This window comes from Natrix helvetica (assembly GCF_964273705.1).
Source record: "Natrix helvetica genome assembly, chromosome: 1".
In the NCBI taxonomy this organism is placed as follows: Eukaryota; Metazoa; Chordata; class Lepidosauria; order Squamata; family Natricidae; genus Natrix; species Natrix helvetica.
Genome location: NC_138548.1, coordinates 355,090,739 through 355,105,231, shown reverse-complemented (window position 1 = coordinate 355,105,231; position 14,493 = coordinate 355,090,739). Strand labels below are relative to the sequence as shown.

Sequence of the window (14,493 nt, the reverse complement as noted above, 5' to 3'; positions counted from 1 at the left end):
AGAATTTGAGAGAATGTCCTTTTATCTTAGATTTCAAAATGTGGTGGAAGCAGATGATGAAGACATAAGGGACATTATGACAAGTATTTTGGCTGAATACATTCATAGAGAGAAACAACAGATGGGGTGGGAAATAGACCTGGTTTATAGAGTGAACTCAGCGTATGCTAGAACACATAATGTACCCAAGGAGGTACACATCAAATTTCTCAGAAAAAGTACAAGAGATGAGATTCTGAGTGCACAAAGGGGGCAAGAATTGAAATACCAGGACAGGCATATAACCATTCTGAAACAGATCCCCAAGAAAGTGAGGGAAAAAAGAAAAAGTTACTCGCAGTTAGCGAAGAAACTATACCAGAAGGGGGTGTGGTTCAGATGGCAGATGCCTGAAGGTATGTTAGTATTCTGGGAGGACACAAGAGTTAGAATTAATACACCCATAGAGGCACAGGCCTTTATGGACAAAAACAAAGCACTCTTAGAAAAACCAGATGACCCTACACCAGATACACAGGACACGGGAGGGGCCGGAGCTCTGCCAGCGGGGGGAGATGGGGCGACACCGAGAAAAACCAGATCACAAAAATGAATCAGAAAACTTGCCTGACATAAGTTGACCGAATTTATTAATTGAATTTATATGCTGACTATATATAACTATTTAGTAATGAATTTTTTTGCAAATATATACTTTGAGTATGGAGGGAGGGGACACCTACCACACATTGCAACCGTCAAAATTTGTACTTATCCACTACCTTTTTCCTTGTAAAATTTAAAAAAAAACCAATAAAACGTTGTTTAAAAAAAAAAAAGAACATCCTCTTTCATTTCTATGGTTATACTTATCAGGGTATCATAAATATCATTGCAACAGAACATAAGGATATAACAGAATTGGAAAGGATCTTGCAGGTCTTCAAATCCAACCGCTGCTTACGCAGGAGACCCTATACCATTTCAGATAAGTGGCTCTCTAGTCTCTTCTGAAAAACCTCCAGTGGTGGAGTACCACAATTTCTGAGGGCAAGCTATTCTGCTGGTTACTTGTTTTCACCATTAGGAAAGTCCTCACTCACTCCATAGTATAAAGAGGTGAAGTAGCAGCCAAGTACTCCTAATAAAGTGCCCTTGATCAATTGATCATCAGCAAATATGACTACATCTATACAAGCCAAAGTGTAGGAGTTTCCTGGTCTCCAACAATGAGTTGTATATTAATACAGTGCCAAAGAATAAAGAATCAGCAATGATCTTAGAACAGGAATTGTTGCTACCCACCAATTTGGGAAGGTTTAAAAGGCCATTTCCAAACAATTGGAAACCCATTATTCTACAGTGGCGGATTTTATGCACAAGTGTAAAACATTCAGGAGAGTTGCTAATTTTCCCTGGAGTGGAATTTCAAGGAAATTCAATCCAAGGTCAGACGGTGCAATGGGCACTGAAATTGCAAAGAGTTATATCTCAGACTCTACAGCAGGGCTGTCAAATTAGTGTCCTGTGGGCCAGATGAGGCACGCACTGGCCACGTTCTTGTCTGGTTTAGAGAAGGGGGGGGAAAGTCATGATGTGTTCACATGATGATGCCGTGATGATGCAAGTTTGATACCCCTGCTCTACAGGCTTCAGTTAGCATGTTAAATGTTAAGATTCATGATAATGCAATTAGCAAAATACTGAACAAGTATGGTTCGTTTGGAAGAGTTCATGGAGAAAGAAAGCCTCTTCTCTCTAAAAAGGTCATAGCAGCACTACTGAGGTTTGCAAAGTTGCATCTGAACAAATCACAGGACTTCTGGAACACTGTCTTTTGCACAGATCAGACCAAAGTGGAGATGATTGGCCATAATGCAATTGGGCCAGAGGCCATCTGTCCAATAGCTAAAACTTGGCAGATTTAGGATTAGGCAACAGGATAATGGTCGCAAAACACATCAGCAAGTCTACAACAGAATGGCTGAAAAAGAAAAGAACCAAGGTGTTGCAATGGCAGTCAAAGTCCAGACCTCAACACGATTTGCGGGACCTCAAGAGAGTTGTGCATTAAAAAAAACACCCACAAACTTCAATGAATTGAAGCAATATTGTAAAAAACAAGATGGGCCAAAATTCCTCCACAATGCTGTAAGAGACTGATAGTCATACTTCTGTAGTTGTTGCTGCTAAAGGGGGTTCTACAAATTATTGAATCATACATTTTTTCACACAGGACTTCTCCATTTTGCCTTTCTTTTTATAAAGTAAATGATGACCTGATGTATTGTTGTTCATCTACGGTTGTATTTACCTACTTTTAAAAACTTCTAAGTCCACATGATTTTCACTGTGTCCTGATACATCAAATCAAGGAGATACATAAAGTCAAGGAGAGTGTACTTTCTTTTTCACATGACTCTTTATCTGGACGTCCTGGGGATATATTATACGTTTGCAGAAATGTACATTCAGAGAAAAATTAAAATACACACACCTACAATATGGAGATAATCCATATATTTCAAGGCTGTGCTAATGTTCATCAGGAATCTGATGAATTTGATGATTGCTCATATGTTGAGATGGTGAGGCTGAGGTTCAGGCCTCAACAGGCTTCTGAGACCCTGGAATCTTTCACTGTGGATTAGGCACGTGGCTGAAACTACAGAAGGCGTGCTTGACTAGTTCTATAATTTTTTTAAAAAAATTATAATTTCTATATTTCTACATCTTATCTCTTGTGTGCCAACTGCCTCTTATGTAATGAATTAAAAGCAAAGAGATGTATAAATATCTGCACTATGCTCAGGGTTCCTTCCTTCTTAGGAGGGACCCATCTTTCTTCAGATGGATAAAAGCATTAGCTTCTCAACACAGAAGCTTGGACTCTCTCTTTTGTTTTATTGAGCCACACCTGTCAATCAGCATGACACTAACTTTACAGATGTGGGGGCTCTAATGGATGAAATGATGCCTAAAGCAAGATTTGAAGCATCAGTTATGCCCATGGAAGCCATGAGCTCAAAGTAAGGGGAGTAAATACTTTCCACAACCCCTTTGGTGACATCCCAATTGAAGTAGTCCTCACTTACTGACTTCAATGGGGACTGGCATCTGTGTCGCTAAGTGGCCCAATGAAGCATAATGTCACATGACAGTGCCAACCTATATCTGTTCCTTTAACTTTAATGGGTATGTATTTTAATTCCTTTTGGGAGAGGGGGCAGTATAAAAGTTTGAAATAAAGTAAAGTAAGTAAAGTAATGCCTCTAAACCGCCCGCAGTTATGTCATGGTAAGGTTGGTGGCCAATACATTTTGTAAATAAATATACCTGAACAGTCAAAACATTCAATAGCTATCTTTTTAAAAAGAGCTGGGTTAAGCATAGTTGAACCTGATACACGGATAAGGGCACCAATAGGAAACATGGTGCTTGTTAGCTAGAAATGGAAGTAAAACAGAACAACCCAGAAAAGACCAGAGGAACATCAGTCCGACCTTGTTGCCCAGAAAACATCAGGTCCGTAACAGAATAATTGAGCTGGGAGGGACCTTAGAGGTCTTCTAGTCCATCCCCTGTTCAGGCAGGAGACCCAATTCCATCCTGAACAATTGGCAGTCCAACCTCCTCTTAAAACCCTCCAGTGATGGGAGCACCCACAACCTCTGGAGGGAAGCCATTCCCAAAGAATCCACCTTCACTTGGAAGAGACTTTTCCAATCTTCCCACCAGAAGGAAAATTGCAGCCACCAGTTTCACAGCCTGCAGCACCAGTGGGCTTAAATTCGGGGAGGGAAGGAACCTGCAGCAGCAGCAGCTGAGATGCTTCAGCCCAGTTGCTTCTCTGCTTCCAGGACTCTCCTCCCACCTGCCCTCCGCTCACCTTCCAGCTGCTGCTTCCACCATGGGAAGAGCACAAAAGCCGCTCTGCACCCCAGTCTCCTCCCATGAGTGATCCGGAACAGGAAGTTCAGCTGTCCCAACGGTGCTTTTTTCAAAAGGCAACCTGATTTTTTCTTCTACTCTACCCGTCGCCTTCCAACCTTTCTAGCAACACAGTACTCGATGGTTTTAACTCCTTTAAGCTCAACCACAGGCATTATCCGCTTTCTAGGCACAGGTGTTGCCTGTTTAAGCTCCATCTCCAGATAGAAGGCATTAAAAAAACATCCTTCTCCAGTTTCTACCTAAGGCGTTTGCAACATGTTTTAAACTATTAAATGCTATCAAGTAGTTTTTGATTTCTAGCAACCGACTTTGCAGCTGAGCCTAGTGAAATAGTGAAATGTGATGTTACTTAACCTTGTGGAGATTAGCTATGTGCCCAGCCCTAAACGTTCATGAAGGTTTTACAGAATTACACAATCAGCTTTCTTAGGGGTGATTCTCAGTGGAGATCAAAACCTCTCTACATGCCAAAACTTTATGACTCTGAGGCTCCCAGGATTTTAGGACATGGCAGCAGCATCAGGCCAGACCCTCCAGGGGAAGGAGCTTCACTCCTGCTGGCCAGGGCTGCATCCAAGAGCATCAACCACCAAGCTTCATTCTTGGAGGAGGAAATTTTATATCTGCTGAATGCCAGGTGTAAATTCTGTAAATTTGCTATCACTGAAGTCTCCCTTAGGTCACACAGAGAAACATATGCAGCTGGACCTAGAAAATGGAGCCAAAGAAAGAGGGCCTGATTGCCTATATATGGTAGAAAAAATGTCCCCTTGCCCCCAAAAAGTGTAAAAAAAACAGGGGCAAAAATAGAATAGCCCATCAAATCCCATGGCTAACTGATCACCAGACTAACCTTTTTAGAAAGATAACCTGTAATGCTCTATTTAATGCAGATTTAATAAGGTATGGATGGTGAGGATAATGGCTTTTGGTTCTGGAATCTGCTGTATGGAGGAATTTGGAATAAAATAACCCCAAACTTTTATTGATTTCCTTTTCATTCAAGAACTCAAGATGGCATATAAAGCACTTCCTGGGCAGCCTGCTTTAATTTTTCAGGGTAAATGTCCCCCAGACAGCCTACCTACCTACCGTGATATACTTTTTGCCTCTCAAATGTTCCATAGCTCATATAAGCATGCATTATTATTAGAAATACATAAGCGGATTGAATGCAAGGATTATGATTAACTTGATTAGCTTTATTTGTATTAGAATGTAGGACACTCATGTGCCACACTGTTCACACATTGTTTTGATGTTTTGATTAATTTAAAAAAAAAACTTGAAGAAAAGAGAGAGAGGGAGGGGGAGGGAGGGAGGGAGGGAGGGAGAGAGAGAGAGAGAGAGAGAGAGAGAGAGAGAGAGAGAGAGACTTGTTGATTGTAAGTTCCTTGGGGCTGAGAAGAATTGCAAAACTGAGTTTCCTGAAGTGGACCACTAGACTCCTAAACAACTGAAAAAACGATCTAATATAAAGAAAAGGCAACCAAAAGAGAAACATGCAAACAAAAGCGAATAAAACACCCCCAGGAGCAAAACAAATTAAAGTTTAATTTCTGTCCATTGTTCAATGGCCTGTTAAATTGGCTATGGCCACCTAGCCATGACCTAGCCATGCCCATCCAGTCACATGACCACCTAGCCATGTCGCCTCAGCCGGTCCGCCCCCCCCCCAACAGTCTGAAGGACCGTGAAGTGGCCCCGTTTAAAAAGTTTGAGGATCCCTGGGTTAAGGTCATGTCTTGTTCTTAATCCCATCACCTGGAGGTGAAGGTATTTTGTTTGTGGATAGCCTGGCCCAGGATTTTTTAATGAGCATCTGCTGTAGGCTATTAGGAAAGAGGGGGGGGGCTGCTTTCTGCCTCTAAGAATGTGTTTCTCCATTTTTCCTTTGGAGAATTATAATATTCTACCTCTTTTTACGTCCCCAAAATATTTCATTCTTGGGTGGGGTGGGGCTTCCCACAATTTCCCCCTTTTGGGCTATATATATATTTACATATATTGCCCAACCTACACACTATTAGAATGATCTCTGTACTTTCTGTATACCTGGAACATCACGAGGGATGCTTGCCTGGCATCCTTACTTGGGGTCAATTGAAATGGGAGGTAATTTTGCAGGCCACTGGAACAAGGGAAAGTACACTGGTGGAGGCAGCAGAGGACTCTCATGATGATAATGGCAGTGGCCCCAAAAAGGAGAGTTTTCAACCCATGAAGGTCTAGCAGCCAGGGCAGAAGTTCTTTTAAGTAGAAGAGAAATGTATAGTGTGCAATTTTCTGTGTCAATACTTTTTAGGTATCTGATGTCACTTTCTGTGAGCTTTCAGTCAGGTTTGAAGCAAGCACGTCTCAAAATTCTTTGCAGCCATGATTGTGCTTAGTAGATAATCAAAGGCTGCCCATTTCCAAGGATTGCTTCCTCACTTGCCTTAGTTTATTGCATCCAGGATTTGTTAGGCCAAATTTAGATTAGCTAGTGTGCAAGTCAGGCTATGAATATTTTGGAAGTTGTGAACAATGAGCTCTGGGACTCCTATTAATGCAGTGATAACCAGTGCAACATATTCTGCTTTACTGGGCAACATCATTTGTGAGTCCAGTGGTGGGTTTCAAAAATGTTCACTACCAGTTTGGTGGGTGTGGGGGAGGGGGCTGAGTCCAATTTGATGGCACTCATGCCCACTCACTCATTTAAGTCCACCATCACCACCAAACCAACGCCCACAGGAAAAGGTAGGAAAATGTCTGAAGTTTTTCTTTACTGTGCAAGGTTTTTCCCTGCACACAACAGTTGAGAGACGCTTGCAATGGGGAGACTGGCAACTCCAGATCTTGTGGCTTTTTCAGGGTTTTCTTTAAAAAAAGCTGTCTCTCCAGACAAGCTTGAAAACCTTCGAGGTTGTTTCGGGAAGGGGCAGTCGGGCAGCATTCCCCCCCCCTCCATGGGCACCTGCAGTCTCGGAGCCTGCAGCCTTGGAGCAACTTCTCATCAGCGCACTTGGAATTCACCCCCGCCCCCCTCCCCCCCGCTTCCATGTGGAGTTGGGGTAAGGTGAGGGAGTATCCTCCTCAGCATTTTTTCCCACCAGTGGAAAGCGTGCTGAGCTCACCCTTGCCACCCCTCCCACTGCCTGGAGATCCAAGCTGCAGAGAGGGGGGATGGCTGCAAGGCCGGTGGCTTCGGGAGACACTGGTCAGTGCAGAGGGGCGCCAAGCTAGCACCAATGCTTACCTGTGTGTAGGCAGGAGATGGTAGTTCTGTGGATATATGTGACGAAAGCAAGGCAGGGCGAGCGTCAGACCGGGATGGTTTGAGGGCAGGGCCAGCTGGCCATCACTACCAGTTCGGTGACCCATGCCCAATTATCATTATCGGTTTGCCCGAACCGGGAACAACGCACCGTTGTGTGAGTCACAGTCAGGACATGGAGTTTGGAAATCTCTTTTCTGCTATCTCTTCAGTGAGGAAATTGACTGAGGGGTATGCCCCCTCCCCATGGATTTGGCAACGAGATAGGACTATTTGGGCCTTAGTGCCACAGAGCAAAAACCAGCCAGGGGAAGCTTTATGTCAGGGGTCCTCAAACTATGGCCTGCGAGCTGGATATGGCCTGCCAACACAATATATCCAGCCTGTGATAGGATTAAGCCTCGCCCCACATCTTCCAGCCACTTGTTGTATGGCTGGCTTTTCCTGCCACCCTCATCATCTCGCCTCCAGCTTTCCGCTTTATATATATCTTCCAGAATTTAGTTGTACATCTGCGTACTTCTGCTCATCGCTGCACGCAAAGGTAAGGACAAAGGGCGCGGGCCGGAGGGTGGATGGGGGAGGGCGAGCTGGCAGACGGGTGATACTGGTGGTAGGTGGACTGACATGTGCAGGATAGTAGGGGAGACTGTGGCATTGGAGCCATTCCCGGGTGTTTCCCAAAGCTGGCCTGGCCTGCAAGAGGAGCATGTGGGAAATCACAGCATCCAAGCCCTTCCTGGTGTTTCCTGAAGCTGGATTTGCCTGCGAGGGAAACACACGGAAGATCACCGGCCTGACTAGCCCGGAAACAGTGCGTCACCCATTGTGAGATGGATGAGGGGCCCAAGGTTGGAGGGCAGGTGGATGGTCCCTGGGGGACTGCTGCACTAGGGCACTGTGTGCTCTCCAGCCTCCTGCCCATCTCTGCTTCTGCGAGGCAGAAAGCTGTAAAAGTCTTCGCCTGCGCCTTTGAGGCCTGCCTCTTGGCTTTCAGAGCATCAGGCGCCAACCACATGCTTGCCTTCCTCTCTGCCTCGGGGCCCACATCCAATCCACAACCAGGTATTATGTACTGGCTGTCCTCTGGGTAAGGCCCCTCCTCCTCTTCCCTTCCCCTTTCCACAGTGTCCTGTTTTTCCAAACACCCAGGCTGGGCAGCAATTCCCAGGGAAGTGCCCCAACCGAGGAGGCTCAGACTGTATCCCACGGCTTGCCCAACGCATAAACTGTCCCTGCCCCTTTCAAAATGGCCACCCAGCGCTTCTATAGGGTGCTCAGGGCCAAAAAGCAGCTTGTGAGAGAAGCATGTGTATGATATGCTGCTGCTTGCATTAGGACACAATGTGGCACGTTGCGTGGTTACCACAGTTCACATCAGGGATGAATCCAGTGCCGATTGAAAATGGTGGTTGCGGGACTTCCTGTGGTGACGTCAGGACTTCCTGTGGTGACGTCATCATGCTTGGAGTTGAGGAACGGGAGCTCTCCCAACCTCTAACTCTAACTTCTTCGTTCGTTTTGAGCGCTGTGGATCCTGGAGGGACCAACAGATTAAGGGAGAAACTCTGAAGACGCTGGGGTGATAAGGCAAATCCTCCCAGCGGTAGGAGAAACCCACTAAACGGACGAGGATCTATCCTGCCACTTCGTCAGGACTGGAGCAATGGCGACCGCATAAGAAGGAAGCAGAGAGAGAAAGCAGTTGAAATCGAGACATCTGTTACTACTATTGACAACCCAAAGAAGAGGAGGACAACGCGAAATTGACAGGGTGAGCTGGAAAGAAGGAGGCTCTGGGAAGGAGATTTTTCAGATTTTTGCCGAAAAGCTGTGAGAGCAGAATCGCTGAGTTGGAATTGACACGTAAATAACTTGAACTAAAGTGGCCAGAGGGAGAAAGAAAACCCGGCATGGACAACAGGAGTAGGACATAGTAACTGCTGAGAAGACGTGTAAAGCACAGGTTTGTTTAACATTTGGGTTGGTTGTTGACTTGTTGACTTTTTTCTTCTTGCTCTTTTGGAACAATTAGTGGGCTTTGTTACCCACCCACCCGCTATTTTCCTTTGTCACTGGATTTGTTGTATTAACTGATTGACAATAACAAGGATACTGAAGAGAGGGTGACACCTAGTGGATCAAAATTTGAAACGTGAAATCTGATGTAAGAAAGCTAACAATGAAATAAGGTGATATATATGCATAGAGAGAAACTAATTATATAATTGAATACCTATATAATTGATACAACTGAGAGACATCTATTGGTATAAGATAACTGTGATATATAACTCTAGGATATATAATAATTAAGGATCAAAAACAGAATAGAATAATACATAGGTATGTTTAGATATTGAAACATGATATTAAGGAAGGTTAATTATTGCTAAATATTGAGATATATAATTATTGATACTATTGATATTGCTGATAAAGTAGAAGTAAAGTAGAATTTATATGCAAGTGTGGACAAGGATAAATAGGGGGATAAGAATGGCAACTTCAGGAAAGTTAGTTAAAAAAACCACACCCAATATGATCTCGGCAACACCCCCCTCCTCAAATCAAAGATCAATTGAGAGCGCATTGGGGCTGGAGAAAGGCGGAACGATGGCAGGAACAACAGGAACAGCACCAACAATGCAGAGTATGCAATTGATGCTCCAGATGATACAAGAGACACTGATGAAAAACCAAGAGGTGACGGCTACAAATCATGAAGAGACAAAGAGGAATCATGAAGAAATGAAAAATGAAATGGGAGAATTGAAAGGAAATATTAAAACCGTGGATGACAAAATTGAAAGGATACAGAATGCCTTAGCAATCAACGAACAGAAAATCCAGAACATCGAAACAAAAATAGAACAAACAGACCAGAAGATGGAAAAAATGGAGCTGGAATATAGACAAGTGAATAAAGAACTAGAGTTATCAATAATCCGACTTGAAAATGAAAGAGCTGCATTCTATTTAAGATTCCAAAACCTACCGGAAGGAGGAAGACCTGAAAGGAAAAATGAATGGAATCTTCACTGAAATTCTACAGAGAAAAGAACAAGAGTTGAGAGGGGATATCGATGAAGCTTACCGTGTGCATACTAATTATGCCAGAAGACATAGGCTCCCAAGAGAAGTGCATGTAAGATTTGCCAAAAAAACAACTAGAAATGAAGTATACAAAAAAACCAGAGAAGGGACGATTACGTACCAGGGAAAAGAGTTGATCACACTTAAACAGATTCCACGGAGAATTTGTGAACGACGTAGACAGTACCAATTTTTAACAAATCAGTTAAATAAAAACAGAATAATGTACAGATGGTTGGTATCAGGTTGGTGTCTTGGCAAGGAAAAAGGTATAAGATAGAGAATATAGAAGAAGGGCAGGAATTCTATGAGAAATACTGCACAGGGGAAGAAGAACAAGGAAGTAAAGCAGACCTAGAAAGTAGAAGTCAAGAGGAAGAGACATCAGAAGACAAGGAAAGAAACAGGAAAGAAGAACAGGCCTAGAGATACCTACGGCAGGCCGACCTAGCCCTGTGCTAGGCCTCCAAGGAGTTTTTCCCAGCTCTGAGTAGACAGTGTTCTGCTTAGTGACTCACACATTTGATTAATGGCTGCATCAGGGAGAGCAGGGGGATTCGGGTAGTAAAGGAAAGCAACTTCATTTAACAGCAATTGGAGCATGCAACCATAATTCAAGGCCCATCATAGTTATATCTTGACTACTACTTTTAGGCTGGCTGCAGAATTCTGGCGCTCAAAATCGGGTGAAACAAAGATAGAAGACTGAAACTCCAAATGTGGGAATTCCATAATCAGCATACAAGAACCACCAAAAATTCCTTTTTTAGGAATTCCACTACTTCTGGAAAAAGAAATATCCAGAAACTCTGCTGATAACCAGAAACTAGTAGATAGCCATTTTCCATATCACTCCACATTCAAATTTAATTCTGAGAAATGTTTGAGCAAAATGAATCAGGCCAAAATTCAAACAATCAGTTTGTCACCTACACTTTCAATAAGAGATCACAAATGAAATTCAAGCATTCTCTAAACTCATCTACTTTTCCTCATAGGGATTACCTTGTGTGCAATAAGGGATGATTAATGAGTGGACATTTCTAAGATTTCTCCATGGTGTGAGTCCGCTGGTGTATCATTAGGTGGGAATTATGATTGAAACATTTCCTACAGATGGGCATTCAAAGATTTTCTCTTCTATGTGAGTCCTGTGGTGTCTCACCAGGCTGGAACTCAGACTATAACATTTCCCACAATCAGGACATTCAAAGGGTTTCTCTCCTGTATGAGTCCTCTGGTGTGTCATCAGGCTGGAATTATCACTAAAACTTTTCCCACAAATAGGACATTCAAAGGGTTTTGTGTGACTCCTCTGGTGTCTCACCATATTGGAATTATGACTAAAACTTTTCCCACAAATAGGACATTCAAAGGGTTTCTCTCCTGTGTGAGTCCTCTGGTGTGTCACCATATTGGAATTATCATTAAAGCTTTTCCCACAGACAGGACATTCAAAGGGTTTCTCTCCTGTGTGAGTCCTCTGGTGTCTCACCAGGCTGGAATTCAGACTAAAACTTTTCCCACAATCAGGGCATTCAAAAGGTTTCTCTCCTGTGTGAGTCCTCTGGTGTATCATAAGGTGGGAATTCTGAAGGTAACATTTCCCACAATCAAGACATTCAAAGGGCTTCTCTCCTGTGTGAGTGCTCTGGTGGGTCACCAAATTGGAATTATCACTAAAGCTTTTCTCACAGATAGGACATTCAAAGGGTTTCTCTCCTGTGTGAGTCCTCTGGTGGGTCACCAAGTGGGAATTCTGAGTGTAACGTTTCCCACAGTCAGGACATTCAAATGGTTTCTCTCCTGTGTGAATCCTCTGGTGTATGACCAGGTTGGAATTCTGACTGTAACGTTTCCCACAGTCATGACATTCAAAGGGTTTCTCTCCTGTGTGAGTCCTCTGATGTGTCACCAGGCTGGAATTATCACTAAAGCTTTTCCCACAGATAGGACATTCAAAGGGTTTCTCTCCTGTGTGAGTCCTCTGGTGGGTCACCAAATTGGAATGATTACTAAAGCTTTTCCCACAGATAGGACATTCAAATGGTTTCTCTCCTACATGAATCCTCTGGTGTATCACCAAGTGGGAATTCTGAGTGTAACGTTTCCCACAGTCAGGACATTCAAATGGTTTCTCTCCTGTGTGAATCCTCTGGTGTATGACCAGGTGGGAGTTCTGACTGTAACGTTTCCCACAGTCAGGGCATTCAAATGGTTTCTCTCCTGTGTGAGTCCTCAGGTGTATGACCAGGTGGGAATTCTGACTGTAATGTTTCCCACAGTCAGGACATTCAAAGGGTTTCTCTCCGGTGTGAGTCCTCTGGTGGATCACCAAATTGGAATTATTTCTAAAGTTTTTCCCACAGTAAGGACATTCAAAGGGTTTCTCTCCTGTGTGAGTCCTCTGGTGCATGACCAGGTGGGAATTCTGACTATAACGTTTCCCACACTCAGGACATTCAAAGGGTTTCTCTCCTGTGTGAGTCCTCTGGTGGATCACCAAATTGGAATTATTTCTAAAGCTTTTCCCACAGTAAGGACATTCAAAGGGTTTCTCTCCTCTGTGTGTTATCTTGTGTCTTAGGAGTTGGGAATTTCTAATAAAAGTTTTCCCACAATCTCTATACTTATAAGGTTTCTGCATGGAGTGAATCCTCTGATGTATTACCAGGTGTGAATTACAATTGAAACTTCTCTCTCTGTCAAGAAATTGAATGGGTTTTTCTCATTTATTGTTTCTCTGGTGTTTCACAAATTTGAATCATAACTGAAAGTTTTCCAACAATCAGGACATTCCAAGCACTTCTCTCCTATGTGAGTCTTCTGGTGTTTCACCAGGCTGGAATTGTGACTTTCCCACAATCAGGACATTCAAAGGGTTTTTCTTCTGTGTGAGTTCTCTGGTGTCTCATGAGATGGAAATTTCTAATGAAGTTTTCCCCACAATCTAGACACTTATACCGTTTCTCCCTGGAGTTAATCTACTGATGACTGAAATTGTGACTAAATTTTTCCCCACAATCAGGACATTCAAAGGGTTTCACTTTTGTGGGAGTCCTCGGGTGCTTCACCAGGGTAGAATTCTCAATGAAACTTTTCCCACAGAAATGATGTTCAAATGGTTTTATTCTTGTGTGTGCGTCCTTCAGTGTCTCAAGACCTGGGAATTTCTAATGAAACTTTCACACAATCTGCACAGTCATATGTTTTCTCCCTCCTGTGAGTTATCTGATGTAGCACCATGTTGCCATGCTCACTATAGCATTTACCGCACTTTTGTGGCTTCCCACTTGTGTAGAGATGCTTCCATGAACCACAAGGGAGCTGTTGTGACCATAGTTTTTGCCACATCCAGGTAATTTGTATGGATTTTCTCCTTTCTGGCTCCTCTTGTGTATAATCAGTTGTGATTTGCAATCTGTGTTTTTTCCACAATAGGGAAATCTATGGAGCTTTTCCACAGCTGATATTCTTGAGGAGGTAAAAAATATGGATGATGCCTTGTTTAGTGGTGCTTTCATTCAAGCTGTCTTCTTCCTCACAGGGAGAGGCCTGCATTCCTGTCTGCTCTACGTGGCTTTACTATTGATCTTTTCCTCCCAACAGACTTCCAGATATTTATTCCCTCTTTTGCTGAATGATAAAAAATATCCCTTCACTTATCATGTAATTTATCCTTGAGTTCTGCATAATCTGCTTATTCTTTCTTGATTTTCTCTCTTTTGTCTAAACAGCTGCTGGAGGAGGAACAGATTTGTATGGTTTTCTGCAGGAAATGGAAAATATTTTGATTTCTGGCTTGATTTTCTTCTCTTTTCAACGTTGCTTGTTATTTACAGTTGTTCCGAGTGCTTTTATTGCCATCCTGTTTGTCTGTAAGATTCAAAGAAAAGGGGAACTTTTATTGTTTATAAAATGGCTAGAGATGATGTGAAAAAAGAAAAATAGTATATATTAGAATGAAAAAACAAACATCCCCCAATACTAATCACTTACATTATTGATTCAGATGACATATGGAATACGTCTGAGATCCATGTTCAAATATCCATTCAATCAAATTTACAAATTCTTAGCAATACAAAGTGTTATCATCAAATATATCTTGAAGTGCGGGGGATGGGATATGTAATTGCAGATATATAGATAGTGAGAAATACAGATACACCCACCTACACATGTATATATGGAGAAAATCTATG

General features: G+C 42.8%; 1 protein-coding gene across 1 annotated transcript in view; it reads right to left on the bottom strand.

The window, feature by feature from the left end:
• Positions 1–3,906, bottom strand: part of LOC309384259 (uncharacterized protein) — an 87,444-nt gene extending 83,538 nt beyond the window's left edge. The window contains exon 1 of the transcript XR_014173990.1: positions 3,869–3,906. The gene's annotated coding sequence lies outside the window, so the exon portion shown is untranslated. The remainder of the gene's footprint in view (positions 1–3,868) is intronic.
• Positions 3,907–14,493: the final 10,587 nt, after the last annotated feature.